The sequence below is a fragment of the Perca fluviatilis genome, chromosome 14, assembly GCF_010015445.1.
Source record: "Perca fluviatilis chromosome 14, GENO_Pfluv_1.0, whole genome shotgun sequence".
Taxonomy (NCBI): Eukaryota; Metazoa; Chordata; class Actinopteri; order Perciformes; family Percidae; genus Perca; species Perca fluviatilis.
In genome coordinates this window covers 10,138,208-10,160,384 of record NC_053125.1, presented here as the reverse complement: position 1 = coordinate 10,160,384, position 22,177 = coordinate 10,138,208, and the positions used below count along the sequence as shown (strand labels likewise).

At 42.1% G+C, this 22,177-nt stretch overlaps 2 long non-coding RNA genes across 2 annotated transcripts in view; one reads left to right on the top strand and one right to left on the bottom strand.

Moving 5' to 3' along the window:
• Window positions 1–20,238, bottom strand: part of LOC120572689 — a 52,617-nt gene extending 32,379 nt beyond the window's left edge. Inside the window, exons 1-4 of the long non-coding RNA XR_005641469.1 lie at window positions 20,147–20,238; window positions 18,589–18,715; window positions 17,330–17,435; window positions 12,089–12,230 (exon numbers count right to left, since the gene is read on the bottom strand). This is a non-coding gene — a long non-coding RNA (uncharacterized LOC120572689). The remainder of the gene's footprint in view (window positions 1–12,088; window positions 12,231–17,329; window positions 17,436–18,588; window positions 18,716–20,146) is intronic.
• LOC120572688 lies at window positions 2,243–21,998 on the top strand. The gene is made up of 6 exons (XR_005641468.1): window positions 2,243–2,353; window positions 7,907–8,006; window positions 8,772–8,922; window positions 11,336–11,460; window positions 18,619–18,738; window positions 20,126–21,998. It is a non-coding gene; the product is annotated as an uncharacterized LOC120572688 (long non-coding RNA).
• The last annotated feature ends 179 nt before the right edge of the window (window positions 21,999–22,177 follow it).

Here is a 22,177-nt window from a genome sequence, read left to right as displayed (position 1 = left end):
CTGTTTATATGAGCCAATGTTTTTGTGCATTATGCATCCAAGTGCTCTGAGCATATTTGACAGCATCTAGAACATATGAGAAAGTATGTTCCACTGGAAGTATGCAGCCTGCTGCCACCAAGTCAATATGTGGATACGTAATGTGTGTATGTTCTGGAGATTAGGCAGATAGTGTACTATGTGTGTGTTTTTGTATAGGTTTGTGTTTTTGGGGTGAGAAGCCACTGTTACCACCACAATGTGTGAGTCTGTCCCAATGTGCTCTAAATATCTTTTACAACCCCAGAATTCTTTTTCTACTTAGAACAATGTCTGTGCCAATATATTACACACACACACACACACACACACACACACACACACACACACACACACACACACACACACACACACACACACACAACTGCAATAATGTCTTGTTATTATAGAATAAGGTAACAAATACAAGAAAATAATTTTTTTTGGACCTTTTAATATTCTGTTTTTGATTAAATCCACTACTGACCTATAAACCCATGATTACAATAGAAGATAATTTTGAGTTATTTTAGAAAACATGAATGGTTTGGAGGCATTTACATATTTACACTGATATATATTGACACATGTATCCTTTAGTGCAGTTCAGATGTTTAATTTAGGAAAGTAAGTAGTTGAGGCACTCAAGTATTGGTTTGCACAATGACAGGTTTGTTTCCGTCTGTCTTTGTCCAAATATTATGAGATCAAACAAGATGCTTATCTGTTGGACCCTTTTTCCTTTATTCAATCAGTTTTGTCTAGTTCCTATTGTTTTGCTCAAAAGTTGGCACAAGTCTGGTTCTGCTTCTTTGTTTCTTCTTTCACCACTGTTTTTTGTTGAATCTGTGTTGGCATGATTTGCAAAGACAATGTGCTTTAACTCGACAATTTGGGACTATTTTTTTTAAATCATGATCTCTGGTGGGTTTAGCCATGGGGTGATAAATTACTGATCAAACGTGTGACATGACCTCAGGTATATCCATCATCCGTCATTTTTTATTTTCTGATTATTATATTTACCTTTACGATATGTTCCACCTATTGTTAGTTTTTCTGAAGAATTTATTTTGAAACGTTTCATTTGTTTTATTTTCTGTTGCTTTTACTCGTGCTCCCTGTCCTCCACTCTTGGCTCCACAATCCCTCTGCCTCTTTCCCCCTCCCTGCCTCCCTCCACCGTGTTTACTGTGGGCCAGTGCCTGACTGTAGTCTTCCCCCCTCTGCCCAATCAGTGGCGCTGGCTAGGGCTGCTAATTGAATTGGGCTGGAGGTCTAATTCTAATGTGCAGCAGATGGCCGGGGCATTCCTGCATACGACCAGCCGCGGGCCGCCACTCTGTTCCACACTGCTCTGCCCGGGGTAATGTAAACCACCACGGAGAGAAGAGGACAGAGAAGAGCGACACACCCCTAACTCAGTCACCTTGAGGTTACACACAAACGTGCAAGGTCTCTGATTTTTTTCCTCAATTGCATTCCCTGAGTAGACTGCGATTGAGCCACAAGCAAATCATTCACACACGTCATATATGCTCCATATATATATATAGCCTCGTATAAACTGACGCATAGAGACAACCGTGGAGTTCAGCCACTTTGTGTGACACATAAACAGGCATCTAAACATACACAGCAAATTATCTGCTTCCACTATCTTTGTCACGCATCAGTGGATTCAAGCATCACTGGATGGCAGTGTTGAGCTGCACTGAGCGTTCTGGATCTGGTGATGCTGGTGAACAAGGTTCCACTGAAGACATAATAAAGACACAAATCAATGACCATAATTCGGAGAGAGACTCAGCCTGGGTTAGAGTAATAATTTCCCTGGTTTCTGGTGCTGCATTGGAAAGTAAACACTGTAAGTACGATATCACAACAGACAGAGCGGGAAGGAAGGAGGAATAGAGGGAGGTAGATAGATAGAGGAAGAAATCGAGAGATATAAAGGCAGAGGGGTGGAGAACTGCAGAAAGAAAGAAGGGGATCAAATCTGAGCTGCTAATGTAATAACAGCCAAACACAGAGATGGGGAAAAATTGCTTCTCACAATGGCCACTATCACCAGCTATCAAGTGCAACAGGGACGAGGCATCAGGGAGAGTGTGTGTGTGTGTGTGTGTGTGTGTAATAGAGTGTGTATGTGTGCGCACGAGCAAACACAGCGTACTTTATGCTTGCGCGGGGCTGCGCTTACTGTTTTGAGATGACTCCCCAGAGTGCAGCCTGAGTGCTGTGAGGAAGATTATGAGTAAGATAGAAAGCACACATGAATTTGGGCTTTGTTGTGTGGCAAGATGATAAAAGATGGAACTCTTTGTCAGAGCGGGTAAGTGTATGTTTTGCGAGTAAATGACTGACAACACAAAACAGCCATTTGGGCTGTGGGTGTGACAGTAGCTCTTTGTACAAAGATCTTAGATTTGTAAGCAAGTGTGTTTATACATTTTTGCCCAAATGTATGAGCACAAGTAGTTATTTAGATGCTTTTCAGATCTCTATGGCTGTTCTGTGTGTTTGTGCGGCGGTCTGGGAAAAGTCAGAGATAAATGGCTGAGACAGTGGGCGGTAATTGAAGGTGATTTGGGTAGTGCAAAGTGCTATACTGCATTTCTCTTATAGACAATGCAGCTTCATCTGCAGAGCTAACAGACAGACAAGATTCAAAGCCTAAATCCAGTGCTCGAATAACTACAGCAACAGCAACTCCCTGCAGTATAGTCTCTCGGAATGTGTTGTTGAATCACTGGCCCTAATGATGCTGCATCTTGTGATACTTGGAAACAGGTATGTCCTGCGTTGAGGGCTTTGCGTGATCTGTGCATTTGTGTTAAAAAGGTTAGCCTCTGTGCACTTTGTAGCTAGCTAAGCTTCTGTGAGTGTGAAAGAACCTCACAATAAGATTATTATCATCTAAGGGATGGCAATGTCAGTTGGTTGGGTGGGTCCACTACTTTCTCCCAGACTTAACCCCGGCTTGTGTCTCTGATGTATTTACATTTGAGTCACCGAGGTAAGCATTTGTTTTGTTGAAAAGTCCAAAAGTCACAACTCGGGAAATGCTTAAAAATCCTTTCTAGCATGCACCAGATGGTTAGAAGAGTCGGAGGATTTTGGAAATGCCTTTAGAGCAGCAGTAAGTGTTGCTAAGCCACCTTCTGGGTTTTTCCAAACAAATCCGGGTATATATATGTTCAGAGAAATGGATGCTTAGCTCTTCTACTTGAATTGAAATACACAGACGGCTAGTTTTAACAACTATCCGGTGGATTGCCATGAAATTTGGCGCAGACATTAATATTTTCCAGAGGCTAAATTATAATAACTTTTGTGTTACCCTGAATTTTAATCTAGAGCTATGAGGTGAAATATCAGCAACAGCAGCAAGTATCAGATACTTGTTTGGTCTGACCAATAGTAATAGTAAAAAAGAAAAAAAAACAGAGCAACAAATCCTCACAATTGAGATGTTTTGCATTTTTTTGCGGAATTGGCATGTTTCACACGCTCTCATGCCACATGCCGTTTTCTCATGCAGAGAAAAAATATATATATAACTGATAATGTAATATGTAGTGAGTATCGCTTACTGTTTGTAAACAAACAGCATTCTCGTGGGTCATAAATGATGATTTAGAGGGATTACTTTTGTATTAGTCTTTACATTGTTTTTTAGTAACATACTGCATATTAGGCTATCTATAACTGGATATGTACATGCGCACACATACATACAGATTGCACCTGGGCATGGGGATCAGACAGAACGGTCTGTCCTGAGGGTACACCAAGCCAGAAGTTTTAAGATGGCTGTAAAGGGAGTCACCAGTGTAAAAAAAAGGCCTTTGGTATAGTACTACTAACTGTCAAAACAGACTTTAGCTTGACCGCTTTATTCTGCCTAGCTGGCATTAATGCCATAACCACTGGTTGAAAAATCAGCATTATCATGTTCTAGAACAAAGTTATTGTTGTACAAACTAATATAATATGTTGGCAAATTCATGTTTCTGTTCATGCAGCTATAATAGCATGTGTCATCTCAGGAATCCATTTCATCAAATAAAAAGGATGGAAAAGCATTATAAACCACCAAACAGAATTCAGTGAGTTAGCACTGACTACAGACTGAACATTTGACTGAAAGTAAGGAATTGCTGATTGACAATATTCTCCAGATGCCCATTAGCAGGATGATAAATTTAAGGATGTTTTCACACTCGGCCAGCTTCAACTTTTTAAGTGAACTCTTTAAGCGATTAATCAGCATTATCTAGGATATGATGTCTGGAGGTTGGCAAGTATGCTGATCAACCATACTTAATCATCATCGACCATAATTGACTTGGCGTTTCATTTATAAATGCTTTAAAATTCTGAATTTGGCTGCTGAACTATGTAAACAAAATTCGTGGGGGTTGAGGAGTGATGCCCTCAACCCCTGCGGTGGGTAATGTAACAAAAGGCATACTCATAAAATGCACGGATACAATTTTTTACTCCAAACTAAACTGGAAAGTTGGCAGCCCTGATATAGTGTATGAAAGATGCTTTTGTGTAAACCTTTAAGGCTAAGACAAGAAGGGTCTTTGATTGATGTTGTACAATGTATTGTGTGGTGCAAAATAGAGTTTAGATTTAGGCCAAAGTAACAAATGTGTACAAAAAGTTACACAAGTTAGGCTACAGTTACAAAATGCAACAGGTGTCATGCACGGAGTCTCCTCCTCTCGCACACATCACACCGGGCCTTCTGGGCTGTATTGTTGAGCTTAAGTGCAACATGGAGGTTGAAGATGTAAAGAAAAACAGGAAAATTAACTTTGAGCAAGTTTGGAGGAAAGTCGGAGGTATGGAACCATTTTAAACAAGTTGTGGGCAGTGACAACTTGGCTTTGTCGAGTGAATTAAGTGCGGCACGCTGCTCGCCTATGACAGGAAAAAAACGAGGAGGTTGAACAGACACATAAAGCAGGCTTGCCATGGCAGAAAAGATGATAGTCAGCCTTCAACGTCCTCTTTTGTTACTTCTCTAAGCATACCCCTGAGGGCGAGGCAAGCCCCTCACAGAGAAATGCGTTGTTTTTTTTTACGTTTCTTCTTTCGGATCCATTTGCAATCCATTCCATTCTGAATAAACAAACAACGCAGTTTACAGGCTTCGTACTTGTTGCATTATTCATTAAGATAATTCTAAACAGATTTCTGCAGTTCAACAACTCGGAATTGTAGTTGAGAACGTCAGTTATGACGGCCCACGTATTAAAGTGTCGGGTTTAAATCGGGCTCATAATTCCAGTTAAGGTTTTGGGCTGGGCCGGGCTCAGACACAACGTGCACGGGCTCGGGTTGGGTCGGGCTTGATTTCTTGGGCCCGATCTAAGCTCTAGTGCAGAATCCTGGTTTAGTTACACACTGTATCTTTATAGTTTTGTATTGTATTGAGCTAACCTATGATTTCCATCCTTACTCACCTGCTTATTCTATTTCATACTCTCAGAGACACTCACACTGAAGTCTCTAGTCAGCATAAAAAGCAGTGATGTCTCTTTCTCCTCTCCTCAATAATCACCACCAGCTTGGAGAAACACACACAGTTATATCTCCAGTGTGTGTTGACATGCAGGCGATAATGTCTCAGTGTGTGTCTTACTCATATTGTCCATAGTATCATCATTAATCATTTCTCCTCTGCCCAGGCATGGCCATCAGTTATTGAAAGGTGCAATAATTTGGAATTGATTTAGTCCCCTCCACATGGAGCCTGGCTCCGAATATAAATGCTCCTTTGGCAAGACAGAAGAATGAAAGCTAATGATAAAGGGCTGTCAGCATCTGAAGCTCTACAATTCTGTAAATAACTGTGAGAGGTGTCTCTTACCTTCTCTCTCTTTCTCTTATTGTTTATTTCTGTCCTTCTCTTTTTGCCGACAGAACAACTAGGAGGCAAGGCTGTAGGGAAATTGTTCCTGTTGTGTGCGTTTACTTGTTTGTGAGTCAGTTTGGAAGACGAGGAGGAGAGAGGAGAAAACCTGATGGATGGAATCTCTGCCCTCCTACGCAAAACCCCATAACAAGGATACAGATTTAGGAGAGAGCGTGAGAGAGACAGTCACAGAAACCTTGAAAGATAGTTAGAGAGAGACAATGGCAGACAGAGCTCCGAGCTGAAGAGCAGACTACTAAGTCTCTAAAAATGGAGAAAACATTTACATGCAAGGGTTAAGAGACCTACCTAAAGCTGTTCTCTCTCTTTTCCCCTTCCCCCTTTAAACTCCTCCTAATGATTTAAAGGTCCCATATCTTCCGTACCCTTCCGTATCGTTGTGATGTCACAAATATATATATATATATCTCCCTCTGAAATCAGGGAGCCCAGATGTGGAAGACCTGGAAACACTTACCAATCAGAGCAGAGTGGGCTTTTTTGGGAGGGGGGCTAAAAGAGACAGGCGCTAAAACGAAGCATTTCAGACAGAGGGTGAATACAGGTATATTCAGAGAGACAGTATGAGAAGAATTATATTTTTTGAACATAAAAGCATATAAACATGCTCTAGCAGAAACCAAAAATACAAGTATGAACCTGAAAATTATAATAATAATATGGGACCTTTAACATATCCATGCCATATCAGTTGGCATCAGGATCATTTCAAGGAAAATATAAAGTAAAGATGGAATTATACATCTATTATGTTATAGCATGCATGCTGCCGATTAAGTGTATTACAATAATGTTATATTTACATTTTGCATGTGATTTGTTTACAACAAAGTTTTGTGGAAGCAGTGACGATATCTTCCAGCCAAAGAGTAGCTAAATGAACAGTGTGATAGCGGCAATGGAGCATTTCAGAAGCTATTGATGCCTGTCAACTATGGCATACCGTTATCAATTCCAATTATTTTGTTATCACTTCCAAATGTGAATTGGCTCTTGATATCGAACCTGTCCTTTTCCACTTCTCTCTGCTTTTCTCATCCAGTGCTGCCTAATCTTTGCCTCCCTCAGCCACCCTCTCTGTTCTGCACATGCATACACAAAACACAAGTGTGGTAAACCCTTGTCTCTCTTCAATAATTCCATGCAAACAAAGTATTTTTAGATTGTTGTGTGGAACCAAAACCTTTTATTTGGATTTTAACTGGCTGATGCTTGTTCCGTAAAACAACTTCTTCTGTCTTAACTGTGAGGAGACCTAAAGTGAGAGAAAAAGATGTATTCAGGCATTTACAACAGTAGTTCTGCCTGCCTATAGACAATAGAGCATGAGACATTTATTTTCCTCAACAGAAGAGACAAACAGGCTGTTATTACAGACAGGGCTTTATCCCTAATTCCTGTAAATCTGATCATGTTTATGTAGGATGCCTCCCTGATGTTGGTTTTGCCCCCATTTGCCATGTTAATTTATTACTGCTGCTGTTTGTTGTTAATGCAAATTCAACACTTCCTCCATCTGTTTCAAATTACAGCCCTTTCAGCACCTCAGAGAACATTATCCTTTCTCTTGGCCGGAAGGCTTTTATTGTGAAACATCTACAGGATATGTTGACTTTGATTTATAGCAGTTTTACAGCAGCTACGAGTATGAGAATGAATAATTGAATGATATTAATCTTTGAGAGAGAATAGCTGGAAACTCAGATTCAGGTACATAGTAACCAATATGGCATGACTATATTTTTGTACTGATGGATCTAATGCCATGGAGTGTACACAGCATTTTATTAATCAAGTTAAATAATGGCTTTTATTTGGGAAATTATGGTACAGTATCTGTCTGTGATCATTCTCTTCTCTATCTCCATTTCCCTACCTTCTTACTTTTCTTTCTTGATTAGCTTTCTCCAACACTCATCTCGCTCTTGTCTGCAGTTTTTGTGTGTGTATGTGTGGCAGCGGTCTGGCGGAGGCTGGAAAGCAGGTGGGCGAGAGGAGTTGAAATGACACCTGGTAACAGGCTGACAGCCCCAAGGTGAGCTGTGACACTTTTATCCCTGACATCTCAACCTTCTATCCTCACCATCATGAACTTTTAGACTCACACAGACACCAACAACTACCATGCATATACAGTACACACTGAAGCAATTGACACAATACAGCAGAATCTCCCTGAAGGAAACAGAAAACATCACTTGTGAAGAATATTCTATGCCCTACGATTTATCACTTTACCTGAGCCTCCCATTGGGCAGGTGTTTTGTTTCTGTGGTTTCTGGTGGTTGAGCTGATACAATTGTGCATAAAGTACAATCAAAGTTCATAATGTGTATTTCTGGTACAGCTGAGGGTACAGATGTTTATATATAATATATGCAACACCTCCTAAAGTTTAACCTCTCCCACTACATCCAAAAAATTTTTTTGGTTTAGTTAGACATTAGGTAGTTGCAAGGAGGATTAGTTTGTGCAGAGAGATCTATATGCAACAAGTAAACCAAACACATCTTTTTTTGGACTTTGTCTCTAAGATGCCAGCAAGAACAAAATCCCACACTTCACTCATATTGTGTAAAAAGTTGAAATATGTCCATTAACCAATGCTAAACGCTCTATAAAACAATTGCCATAAAAACCTAACCATGTCCCAGATGCGACAGATGCCTTGTTGCTGACAAGCTGTGGAGTCAACCATTGTAAAGCCCACAGATTTTAAAAGTTGCAGGTTATCAGAACTCTTAAAAGCTCAAGCTTTTGTACTTTAATCCCCTCTCGTTTTCTCTTTCACTTCATCCAGTACCTCAGAGCCAGTCAGCTACGCTAATACAGCAATGGTATCAACATAAACACTCCCAAGAACCGGCACGTCTCTCAGTGGACTAGCACCCCAAGGCGCTCCACTCCATCAGCCTGAGAAATGGACCCTCCTGCTGTTTACTCCTACCCAGGTATTGCGATTGTTCTTTTCTGCTTATTGGATTCATTTTCTATATGGATGATGTACATAGCCGAATGTAATGGTGCAAAACCTTCAGCTTCCACACAGACATGCACAACTCACAGCAGTCAGCACCAATTACCCACAACCCAGCCAGCCACTGAAACACATGAAAGTTATGGTTCAATTAGGAAAGAGGGTAAAAATAATCTAATCCATAAATTAGCTAAAGTCAATTAGGACAACTCACCAATTAAGGACAAATCTGTTACTTGAGGGCACAGCTATAATGAGGTTGCGGGAGGAGCCACGCTGAGACTGTGTCCTTGCTTGTTTGTGTCACGCTCACCAAACACAGAGCTTTGACCATGTTTTTGATGTGGAATTAGACTGCAAATTGAATTCTGTGGGGACCAAGCCCATGTCAGGCCACATGAGGAAGCAGGAGACACAGAGTGAGAGACACAGAAGGAGGAAAAGAGGGAGAGAGAATGAGAGAGAGTGCGTGCATTTGTGTGACTATTTATAGATGCTGTGTCAGTCTGATTACAGTAGATGTAGAAGCTTGTGTGTTCTGTGGTACAGACTGGCCGCCATTTACGTAACGAACGTACGACAGAAAACAAGCATGGGGGGACATGCGCTCTCCCTCACAGCTCACGGTTGCCTGGCTCTGACTCATGAAAAAAACACGAGTAAAATAAAAGACACTGCATAAACTCCGCTACCGTGTGTTTATTTAAATATAGGTATACCATGTAGGCTTAAGAGATTGCAATATAAGCCTGTATATTACTATTAGTACTATAGCATACATATGTCAAGGATGTATAAATTAAATAAACTTCAGCTGGAGTCCGATTTACCACGGCAACACTGTTGACCGCATCAGCGCCCTCTTTCCATTCCGCATTCTTTCTACAGCCTTTAATAACAGTTTTCAGGCTGCTAAATAGTACACACGTTAGTGCAAATGAAGCTGAGATATCAGGGTTTCAATCTCCACCTCTGAAAAGTGCCGCTTCTCAGCTGGATTACGTCTCGCCATGTCATAAATTGTGGGGGCGAGGCCTCAAAACCGAGAATATATTGGGGCGTGATATTTAAATTACGATTGTTTCCAGCGCTTACGCTCTGATTGATGTGATATGAATGTTTCATGAATCACACGTGAAGCCTGTCGTAAGATGATTTCTGCGTTCATATCTGGGCTCGGTTTCTACGCTAGGTTGATAAATGAGGGCCACTAACTCATTTCATCTTACTTAGTGCTGGCAAAAACCCCAGTGTATTATTGATGGGCAGGATTATTTATAGATATGCTTTTCATTTAAAAAAGAAAAAACTTGAAAGAAATGATTACCCAAAGCATTAAAAATCAACACAAATACTTTCAATTAATCCTTGAGAGGAGATTAACACCAAACCAATCACCTGATTATCAACCCATTCTTCCAACACCGCCTCTATCATGAAACTTGATCTTTAAAGCTGATTGACCTTTGACCCCCTGACCCAGCCATGCCTTTGAGTCTCTCTTCTCACCTCAGCCAGTAGAGACCCTCGCGTTTGTAGGGTGCACTGTCAAGGACCAGCCTCATGGCCTTCCTTGGCAATTCCCTCAAGACGCTTCAATACCAAAGCCACGGTGTAGTGTTAAGAAACGGACAAGATCTCTCAAAGGAGAGAGCAATGTTTCTTTTTTTCTTCTTCGAGACCAACAGTAACTTTTTTATGATGATATGAGGCGGCACTAGAGGCAGGAAACTATTGATCTTAGCAACTATTGAGTGCTGCATCTTGCGCACATCAAGAGACCAAGAACCTTTTAGAAACAAGCGTTATGATGACAGCATGTACTGGGGTTGCTTTTATGTGTTCCCTCGTCTATCTCTCCTCCCTCTACATTACATGACTTGTCAGTGAACCGTGGTAAGCTTTGTGGGAGTGAGTGGGGATTACTGGGAGGTCTGCATGAAAACACCTTTGACACCTCCCTAGGCCAAGGTTATTCACACACTAAATCTGCACTATTGTAACCTCTGTGAGTGCTGGGCTGCGTGACGGGCATGTGGAGAGGGAGCAAGGGGCAGCACTGATGCTGACACTGGTTGACAGGCAGACAGGGCTGCTCAACGAGCTGGTTCTGCTGCCCCAGGACAGAAGGCCTGGAGGCAGAGAGGAAGGAAGCCATGGAGCCAGTCAGCCTGTTCCCCCCCTCCGTCCCAGCCCCACTTTTGGTCTGTAGGAAATTAAGCCTTGTCTCCATTTCCCCCACCGCTTGCCTGCCTGAGCTCCAGACCTGATCCACACAGGCCCTTGGAGATGTTGGGGAATAAGCTGATGAGCTGCTGCCAGAGGCTATGGGTTACAAGGCTACATGAGCCGCCATAGCTACTTAACCCTTTCTGTTCCCCTGCCAGCAGGGCCACAAGCCCGTACCTGAGGTGATGACCACATGGACCTCAGCACCTGGCAGCCATTCATCATTCCCAGCAGCACTGCAGCCTTTGATACCCTGATATGGTTCTGATGGTGTATGCAAGAGGTACAGGCTCACATACACATACATGCAAGCAAAGACCAGGGTTGTGGGATAAATCCAATTTGAAAGGATATCAATTTTGCCCTCTGACCCCTGGAACCATAACAAGAGTCTCATGTGGCTGACCCGGGAGAGCGGGACTGTACTGACAGATAGCAAGGTCAAATGAATAACTTAGCCATGGAGAATTCAAACACTAATGCTGGTGACCTTTTTATCGTGGGTGAGAAGAGAGATGAAGACGAATGAGGAAAGAAGAAGGGTGAAAATTTGGAATGGAAACACAAGTTTCAAATCATAGCAGGCAAAAATCTAAAATTAGTTAAACAAAAGGCAGCTGCACAGCCCACATCTGCACTTATCTGCATTACAGCAGCTGTCTCCTTATGTTAACCATTGTATTTTAGGATGCCTATTGTCAGCTGGCCCGGGGACTAATGCTGGAAATTAGCCGTAGAGGCTAACTGATCCTTTTACTGTATAGTTAATTAAGGGGGACTGTCCACGATATTATAAACTAATAAACAACAATAAACTAAACTCATTTTTCAGAAGAAAGGTGAGTGTCAGAATGAAGCTGGAAGAGCAAGACAAAGTCAACTGAGAGCCAGTGTAGAGGAAGAGACTGGACCTGTTCTATGGAGAGCTCCAGAGATCTCACAGATCCTGTCAGCAAACTTGTCGAGTCCCAGTGATATGATGTTCACCAGGTTGAATGCACTGCCGGGTTTGGTCAAAGGAGCACCGTAGCTCATCGCAGATCTGTACAGTTCCTGAAAGAAGGGGGCATTGGATATATAATCAAAAGCAAAGAATGCATACTGTATAAACTCAAGTCCACAGGGCATCCATGAAATAATGTATAAAAGTATTTGTTAATCAAAGCTTCCTGTGATGGCCCTGCCCCAGTATGAGTAGATAACCAGTCCTTCCAGAAAAATGAGTTTTTTTGTGATAATTGTGGGCAAAAATCCTTGATTATGCGGCACGTTTCTTAAAAAATGCGATGGAATATGCGGGATATTTATGCAATTTTATGCGATGAAATTTCGGGAACTTGCAAAAATTGCGGGAACTTTTGGTTTTTGGTTTGGTTTGGTTTGATGAAAGAGAGAAAAAAAAAGTGATTCCTCCAGCACCCTGCTTTTTGATGTTCACGTCGCGTAATTATGTCACTCCATAACGTTCCCATGGCAACCCGGAAAAATGGCTGCTCTTGTGTGAAGTAAACGCAAAATTTTTCAACTCTCTGCTAAGATATATGTAGGGCTGGGTATTGTTCAAAATCTTTCGATCCGGTGCCAATTTCGATACCTCAGTTTCAATGCCGGTTCCTAACGATACGGTTTTAAAATCCATTTCAACATCAACAAAAATACATTAAACGCAAAGCTTTTATTTTCCACCTTAATTGTTAATCAAAACAGTTATCAAAATTTAAAAAATCGGGTAAAACTGCTCACTCAAGTGCCTTGCTTTGCAAGCTCAGCCTGTCAGTCAGTCATCAGGGCAGAGAAACCACCGTTCTGCCTGCTTTTCTAAGAGGAAGTGTAACGTCAACAGCACAGCGACCGCTTTCGGCTCGCCATTAATATCATATCGCAGCAAACGCTTTCTGCGTGAAGTTTTGAAAAACTGTAACCACACTTGAAACCACTTTATCGGCATCGCCGTGACTCACTGTGATTTCAACAAAACTATAGACAGTTTACTCAGTCGGCACCTCTCCGTGTGTGTATGTGTGTCGGTCGGAGCTCCGCTCTGTGTCAATATGCAGAGAGGACAGCTTGCGCTTATTTTTTTTTTTGGTGCCATAAAAGTATCGACGTTTGATACCCAGCCCTAGATATATGTGACTTTTTTGCAACAAAAATGCGGGGATTATGAAATCATGCAAGCCCCGCATATTTTGCGCAGAAATCTGCAATTTATGCAGCGAAAGTGCGGCGTATTTAAAAAAATGTGGCCCCAGCATAAATATGCAGACTTTGGCTGATTATGCATTGAATTATGTGATCGCATAATCACGTTTTTCTGGAGGGACTGGATAACTTCTAAAATAACATTACAATACAATTAGGCTAAGATATCTCCTGCTTCCTTTTACCTGGCTCAAAAGGCTGGATACGCTAACACAGGCTTTTCCAGTGTTAGAAAGAAATCTCGGAACCATTTATGTGTTAGTGTAGTAGTGTTCTGTGACTGCGGGAAAAATCAAGCCCAGGCAGAGGCCTTACCATGGGCCTTACTAAAAACTATACAAAAATGGCATTAGTCTCGTTTGCTGTTACAGCTCATTTAAAGGTGCTCTAAGTGATGTGACGCGTTTTTTAGGCTACAGCATTTTTTGTCACATACACAGCAAACATCTCGTCCGTATCCGCTAGCTGCCGGTCCCCTGAACTAGGGCTGGGCGATAAAACGATAACGATATGTATCGCGATAGACACGTAATCAATATCAATAGAAAATGCGGTCGATAAAACGTTCGATAACTTGTTTTTCTTCTTCGGAAGAAACCAGAAGTTGCAAAGCAAGTTTGGTTGCATGAACAAAGGCACTCACTCTCTGGTAACCTAGCAACGTAGGGAGTGACACTCTAACAGCCAATCATGTAACAGTATCATGTTTGGTTGCGCCACATTGCTGTCTCGTTTTGGATTCTACAATAACAGAACCGGCGGCGTGGAGCGATAAGTGGAAAGTGAGTGCCGCAGCGAGCGAGGAAATTGTTGATAAAACAGGAAAAGTCAGTATGGCAGTTTTGGGGATTTTATAAGTCTGACCGTCGTCTCCACCAACACTACCGCAAACTTGTTTTACCACCTTAGCCGCGCTCACACTTTGGAGCACAGCCGTATTCGCCAGCAACGTCCAACATCTGCAGCTGCTACACCGCACAAGCAGCAGACCGCCATGGAGAGGTACTCTGCATCAGCGCCTTACTAAACGCTACAAAGAAATAACGGAGGCAGACGTGCTGAGCGCTGTCCAGAAGACAGGTTACCAACCTAGCACTAAACCTGCAGAAAATAGTTCTTCTCAGGTTTCAGGTTTCTCTATGTTTATATTTAACACTTTGCACCATTTTATTACACCTTATTAAGCAGTTCTTACTTATTCTTTCTTCACTGTGATTTTAGACTTTTTACATTTTTTTTAAAACGTCTTTTTACAGACGTTTACATTTTAATTATTTTAGTGATTTCCATGGTTGTGTTGACATTTCTGCTTTTATAACTGAGGGTATTATAATCAGAGGAAGGTTAAGTTTAAAATAAAAATGTTTAAATTTAATATATTTTTCTCCTGGTCCTTATTTTAAATAGGTCATAAAAAATATCAATAATTATCGATATCGACCGATATGAAACACTTATATCGTGATACAGTTTTCAGCCATATCGCCCAGCCCTACCCTGAACACACTGTAAAAAGATGCGGTCTCTGTAGACAGCCCAGGCTCCACAAACGCCAACAAAAACAAACTGCCCCACGAACCATAACAAACTGTGTTCCAGTCAATAACAGACAAGAAGGAGCTGGATGAGTCATGAATACGGATTGTGGAAGTAGCCTACGTGCTAACGCTGCTGCAGTGATGACTCAACCAGCTCCTTCTTGTCGGTTATTGGCTGGAAGACGGTTTCTTATGGTTCGTGGTGCAGGTTGGCGCAGTTTGTTTTTGTTGCCGTTTGTGGAGCCTGGGCTGTCTACAGAGACCACGTTTTTTTAACAGTGTGTTCAGGGGACAGGCAGCTAGCGGATAGTGAGATGTTTGCTGTATGTGACGAAAAATGTTGTAGCCTAAAACGTGTCACATCACTTAGAGCACCTTTAAGACCATTGTATGAAACATGACAGAGCTTCAGAAACATTAAAAAGTTACATATGGTCACTTTAAGTGTTAAGCGTTAAATGTTGCAGCAACCACTTTTAATGAACTGAAGGCAGCAACACTGTCAATGTACACTATTAGTAGTGATGTATTTGGAACTAAAATAGCAGATCTGGGTCTTGTTTGGACAGCGACAACCCAAGACCAAATGTGGGTGAACACAGGTTTGTTATACTCTCAGAGATGGGGTCCATTTGTGATAAAGTGGTATTAATGACGCAGCAGGCCACAGAGGTAACGGTAATGTATTAAAAAAGGGAATGTTTATGGATCATGAATTGCTTATCCTGTGTAAAAACCAAAGTATACAAAACTAGGCCATTTTTGAAATGCTTACATTTGAAAAGAGACATATCTGGGCTTGACAGGTGTATCACTCTGCTCGGAGCTCTGTACGGGAGCATCATTAGCACACAAACTGACATCTGGCACTGAGAGGAGAGGGATTGAGGGTGAAATAAAGAGGGAGGAGACGGAGCAGAATCTGTGCCAACTATCACCCTCTGGCTGTTCTCCACCGTTTTAATCACAGTAACAGTGCTCTCACTCTGCAACCCCTTAGAGACCCAGGTACCTTAGCCACACTTGACATTAACCACAAGGCGAATACACCCATGTTTAATACAGACAAGACTCCTTGCCATCTTCCTCAATGTGTTTCTTTCTCTTTCATTACCCTCACCGATTACCATAACAACCAGAGGACACACTGAGCAAAGAGATGATGAAAGATGCATTTTCTATCCCTATTTTCTTTTACTTTCTTCATTTTTTTTCTACCTTGACTTTTTCGTGGCGAAGCTTAAGATCTTATCCTCTGTTTATTTTCATTTATTCCGTGAGTGCAGTGAGCTCAGGAAGGTTCTTTCAAAAAGTTACATCACTGATGATAAGACCCATCGCCAACGACCGATCATATTTGGTTGCCTTTGGCTTCTTGTCAAAACAAGTCGAGTCTTTTTGGCAATTCCAGAGCCAATTCTGACAAAATGGACAGGATGAGCCAGGACAAAGATGATGGTATTAAAAAAAGTGGGAGATTTGTCTTTAGAAGCAATGTGTATGCTTTCCAATGTGGTGTCACTTTCCCACAGTGACAGAGTGCACTAAAGGTATGGATTGTCCTCTGGTAATGGAGCTACAGACATTGATGGGGGAAACGAGACTGAGCGAAAGACCTCGGATAGAAGGCAGCAGAACAAACATAAAGAGCAGATTGGACTAACAACAGTAATAATTGTATTCTGTGGGACTTGGTCATTTGCCAGATCATCATTATCCCTTAACAGCATCACCAGCCGTTATGGCGTAGCTCTGTGCAGAAGAATCACACCCAGCATTTCAAATGAGTAATCTAAAGTTTGAAGACAATACATTGCAAGGTAGAATGAGGTATTTGGACTAAAATGATTATAATAAGACAAATTAATAGACATTTTAGTTCCAATCATTATCCATGTCTCATTGCTGAGGGATGATCCTCTTGAATTGGTCAATCATGATCTTGGAGAAATCTATTATATCACACTCCTTATCCTGCAATCAGACAAATATCAGGTCGTCTCTACTGTGTGATGTTTATGTTAGAACTGCTGAGGTGTTTATTTGGGCAGAGCTGTGCATTTTGTAATATTAGCACCACATTTTGTGCATCCTGAGGGGAGGCCAAAAAATGTTTTAGCTGTCACTGTAAAAATGTGTTGTAGGCAGACTCTCTGTGGGTCAAAAGCTAAAAATATTTCTAATGATGTCCCCTAAGAGTCTGCTAACTTTGTATCCATTATAAACACAAAATGTAATTCTCTCTCTTTTCTACAGAGACCTCGATCAAAGTACAAGTTTAAGATTCGTCTGTACTGAGCAAATTAATTATTTTGGCATTTATGTTGTATTTACATGAAACAAAACCTAACTTGACCCAGGTAATGTACGACCATCATCTGCAGAAATCTAGTGAACTCCGTGTGAACTCACCTTTAGTTCTCTCTGGTGTTATTTTTTTTTTAACATGTCCTGTGCTGTGCTCTCCTTGCTCTCCGTCTGTAGTGTAGCAAAGTCACCAACCTTCCAGATGTTCCATCTACATATGCACGCACGCAGACAGGCAGGCGCGCGCACACACACACACACACACACACACACACACACACACACACACACACACACACACACACACACACACACACACACACACACACACACACACACACACACACACACACACGTCGAAAAGGTCAATGATAGCATGTTTTCTGCAATACACTTAGGACTGTTACAAGGCCAGCGTTCACAACACAAAACTATTCCTTCACAACCCATAGCTAATACATTTATGCAGCTATTGTTAAGCCACAAACTCACTGCTATGCTACACTGCACAATAAATGGAAATTCAGCAGGGAACTGAGCTGATCAACCAAGAAGCATGATGGAATAAAACTCAAACAAACATCAACCTCTTCTGTTGTATTGTGCATTACATATTAGCACAAGGAGGTCTCCAGGTACAACAGACTGAAATTGGCTCCAAAATACATTAAACATTTAGAAAAGACATTGTACATTGTACTGTACAATGCTTACTTGGCTATGGCTAGGAAAAAATGCCACTTGATTGTAACTATAACCTTGGTTTGTAGAGTAATGGAACAATCAAGGCGACATCCTAATATTTAATTAACAATACTGTGAATCAGTGTATCTTTTCTAAACCAGCCATTCTTTTACACTTCATAAAGGTCAGACTGGAGTCTATTGACTGAAAGGAAAGCCAGCAAATGTTTAATTGTCATGAGGATTCTGTGAAAAAACTGACATTATATGTTTTCATAAAAGTAGTGTTACATGTGATGTGATAAGCAGGATGAGGGTTCTATAAAGTTAAGGCAGAAAACACAATTGGACTGTCACTGGCATAGTTGATGTGTTTTTTGTTTTGTTTTGTGTTGTGTCATTGGACTGTGACTGTTTACTGTTCACTCACACTAACTATATACCCACAGTCTAAAAGGTTTAAATGTAAAAACTAAGGCCAGGAAGGAGAGAAAAACAAAGCACGGGTAGAACTGCTCACATCTTGCCTGATTCACACGTTGGTCACACACTTTGCACAGTTTTCTTCTTTGGATTAATTGCTTATTCTGTTGGAGGTCTGTTGAAGTGTGAATTATGTCAGGTCATTTCAGGACAAAAATGCAGTATGTTAGGATTACGAACTCAGTGGTGAAACACACCTTCCCCAGCATTTGTCTTGTTTTTTACAGGTCGATCTCGAAGAAGCCCAGGCCATGGAGGATGGTGCTCTCCTCCAGTTTGCTGCAGAGTCCCGCTATCCTGTACGGCTGTGCATCTCAACCAGACCTAAACATGCACATTTGACACATGTAAGCAGGTGCACACATACATACAGACCCAGATGTGGTGCAAAAATAAATAACACGCCTTCTGTATCTAAAAGAGTCAGCAAGAATACACACATACTTTTGCATGTGTTGTGAAAATAGAAACACAAATTAGCAGAGTAGAGGGAGCGAGATGGTGCAAAAATAACTAATATCATAACTCATCTTAATGAAGTCACACCCCTACTTCATGCACACAGACACACACAAACACACTCCGACTGATCTGACACATTACATGTGCTTGCGACATTAAGCCAAGCCGCTAATTTAAGACCTCTGTGACAACGTGCTTAGCGAGAGTTGCAACGTAATTAAACAGTGGAGGAGCTTGAACATTGTGAGTGGAGATGGTTATCTATGTGATGTTTAGTCTAAATGGCAGCCATGTTGCTGAATGTGTGTGTGTGTGTGTGGGGAGGAAGGAAAGTGGCAAGAGTTAGCTCTTTGGTGTGAGGAAAAGAGTGGAAGGAAAAAAGGGAGTGGAAGAGTGGTGAAATCGAACATGGAGGAGAACTACAGTGAGGCAAAGTGTGAGTTGTGAGGGTACAGTGGAAGTGGTGGTGGGAGGTGGAGATTAAAGGAGAAAAGGTCAGGGGTGGAAACACAAGAGGAGATGTGGGGAAAGTAAAAGACTAATAAAGCCAGAGGAGAGATACGCAAGAAAGTAGGAGCTGGCTCGATGGCCCAGGTATCCTCTTTGGCCCTCTGCTCGGGCCAGGAGCCACCCGCACACCCACGCACCGAGGGCTCCCATGGCCCTGCTCACTTGTACGACAGCTTTGATTTACGGGATATTTGATCTTTACAGCTTTCCCTCTCCTCCCATCTACTCGTAGTCTGGACCCACAGTCACTGCTTGGTGGTGAGGACCCAGTGAGAGAGAGAGAGAGAGACAGAGAGACACACACACACACACACACACACACACACAGACACACACACACAGAGCACATATCTGCTTTCACTTAGGCCCTTTACGGTATTGCACTTTGCTGTTCTTATTGTTGTTGGAAGCTGGCCTACGCTGAAGTGAGTGGGGCCCTAATGAGGAACCAATAACTCGCAGTAGCTATTAGAGATGTTAATGTAACTCATATATGATTAGCCACTTTATCTTAATTGAGGGAGCTGTATGTGGAGGGTAGAAAGACAAGAAGAGTAGCAGAGAATCAAAGCGAGAAGGAAGGGTCGGGGTGAACGAGATGGATAGAGTGAGGAAAATGGAAAAAAAGAAGACAAACAGACAGTGTAGGACATTGCTAATGATTAGAGTATGAGAAGGTGAACATTTGATGAGACTGTATTACTATTAAACTGTCGCAGAATTCTCTCTTTTTCTGTTTGTGTGTGTGTGTGCCCTTCACAGAGGCACAGTGATGAGGCTGACCTAAATGACTGGGATATTATTGGGAGAGTGAGAGAGGGAGACCTCTGGTGAATACTGATGAAGCTTGGCACAAAGCTGCCTCCTGGCCTCATTAACCTGCCGAAGACTGCCTTTGTTTTCCTCTGCAATGCTCCAAACACTTCCTACATCCTGTCCGAAAGGAGTTTCGGAAGTCACGCCGTGGACAGAGAAGAGGCAGCCTTCAAGAAGCTCAGGGGTGGCAGCATGAGCAGGACCAGCACACTGTGTGTTGGGAAAAGAAAAGAAGAAGAAAAGTTTGTCAAAATGTCACAGGAAAAGGGAGACTTATTAAGAGGAAATTAAGCAGTAAAGTGTGTGAATTAAGTAAAAAAAAAAAAAAAAGTAAAAAACATGTTTGTAAAGAGTTTTTAAATGTGTTGAAAAGTGCCAGATGGAGAAAGGGGAAAAGTCAGCTATTTTGCAATACAACACAAAAACATGGCTCATACAGTCTCCCGCCGCACTTGCAACAACTAAAGAAGAAGGAGGTGGAGGCGAGGACAGAGAGTGAGGAAGTGGAGCGAAAGGATGAGAACAAGGTAAAGCAAAAGTAGGACGGGAGGTTTGTGCTCTTTCATATCCCTTGGCACAGCACGTCGTTGTTTTGTTAGTTGACGTGTGTGCAGTGTGATGCCCGTGTGCGCGTTCGTACGTGTCTTTGTATGTGTGTGTGTGTGTTAGCGCAGGAGATTTCAATTTCATCTTTAATGGAAACAGCAAATAGGGGAACAAATAAAATGCAAAGGAGAAGAGCAAATCCTCCCTGCAGAGGCCCAGTCAGAATGGATGATGAGGCCGACATGAAGCAAACATTCTGCTGTTCACAAAACAAGGTGGGTATGAGGATAGGGGAGGCAGCGACAGGAGACACAGGGGGAAACTGAGGTGAAGAGGGAGGAGGAAAAAGCAGCCTGGAGGAGGGTGAGGGAAAGAGGAGGAACGATGGGGAGTACCCAGAAACAGGAGGAGGAAATAGAAGAGCAAAAAGGAGAAGGCAGAGAGGGAGTGAGGCGGGATGAAGGGACGGGGGATCAGTCATGGTGTGTCTTCCAGTCAGATTCGGCCCTTATACTGTGGAAGGGAGTAGCCGTGTAGTCAGAAATCATCAGGAGCAGGAACAGATTAGATACAGGCTATTGGTTCTGATGAGGCCTCGTATAGATCAGTAATGGCTCAGTAGGGACAGAGGGAAAAAGAGTGGGAGAGACAGAGCAGCAGTAAGGTGCTGGCTTTCAGTACTGGTAGCACTAGGAGTATAGATTCCCTGTATGCATATGGAAATGATTTTATATTGTAAAAGGAAGTTGTTGGTAGGTCCAATTCTACAGAACAAATATCTGTGAAAATTATGTGTGTATTATGTGGAATACACCAGTTAAATAAGTTAAATGTGATAGTATTTCACCATATGTGTAAATCTTGTTAGTTACGCCTTTTCCTGTTAATCCACTTGACAGTAGGATGAAAACAGAGGGACAGCGAGAGCAGATGAAGGAAGAGGGAAGTGGAGGGCTGGCGGCGGAGAGAGATGCCTCAGCCTGCTGCTCTGCCATGCAGGGACGTGACCACCCACCGGGCCAGTCAAGGCTGAGGCCTTGCATCATATCAGAGGTGCAGATAGACACCCAGCCGAGTCATCTGGTCTTTGGGGGATGGGACAGATGGACACATACAAACGTGCGAGTGCACTCGCACAGGCACACCACATAGACATGGGCAGAACATAGAACCATGCTTCATAAAAGATTAGAAACATTTCTGTGTGATCGTGTGTGCCACGCACGCACACACGCACGCACGCACGCACGCACCCACAGGTACTTTTAATGAAAGTTTTCAGAGTCTTTGTTAATTTTTCTTTAATTAATTCAAAGTCACTTTTGCAATGGATAATGTGTTGAAATGTAATAAATATGTGAGATTAATGTCATATCTGCAGGTTGGGCTGATTTAATATTCTGGCAAAGGACTACAGGATGGAAATAAGTCAATCTTGGCTAACCAATTTTG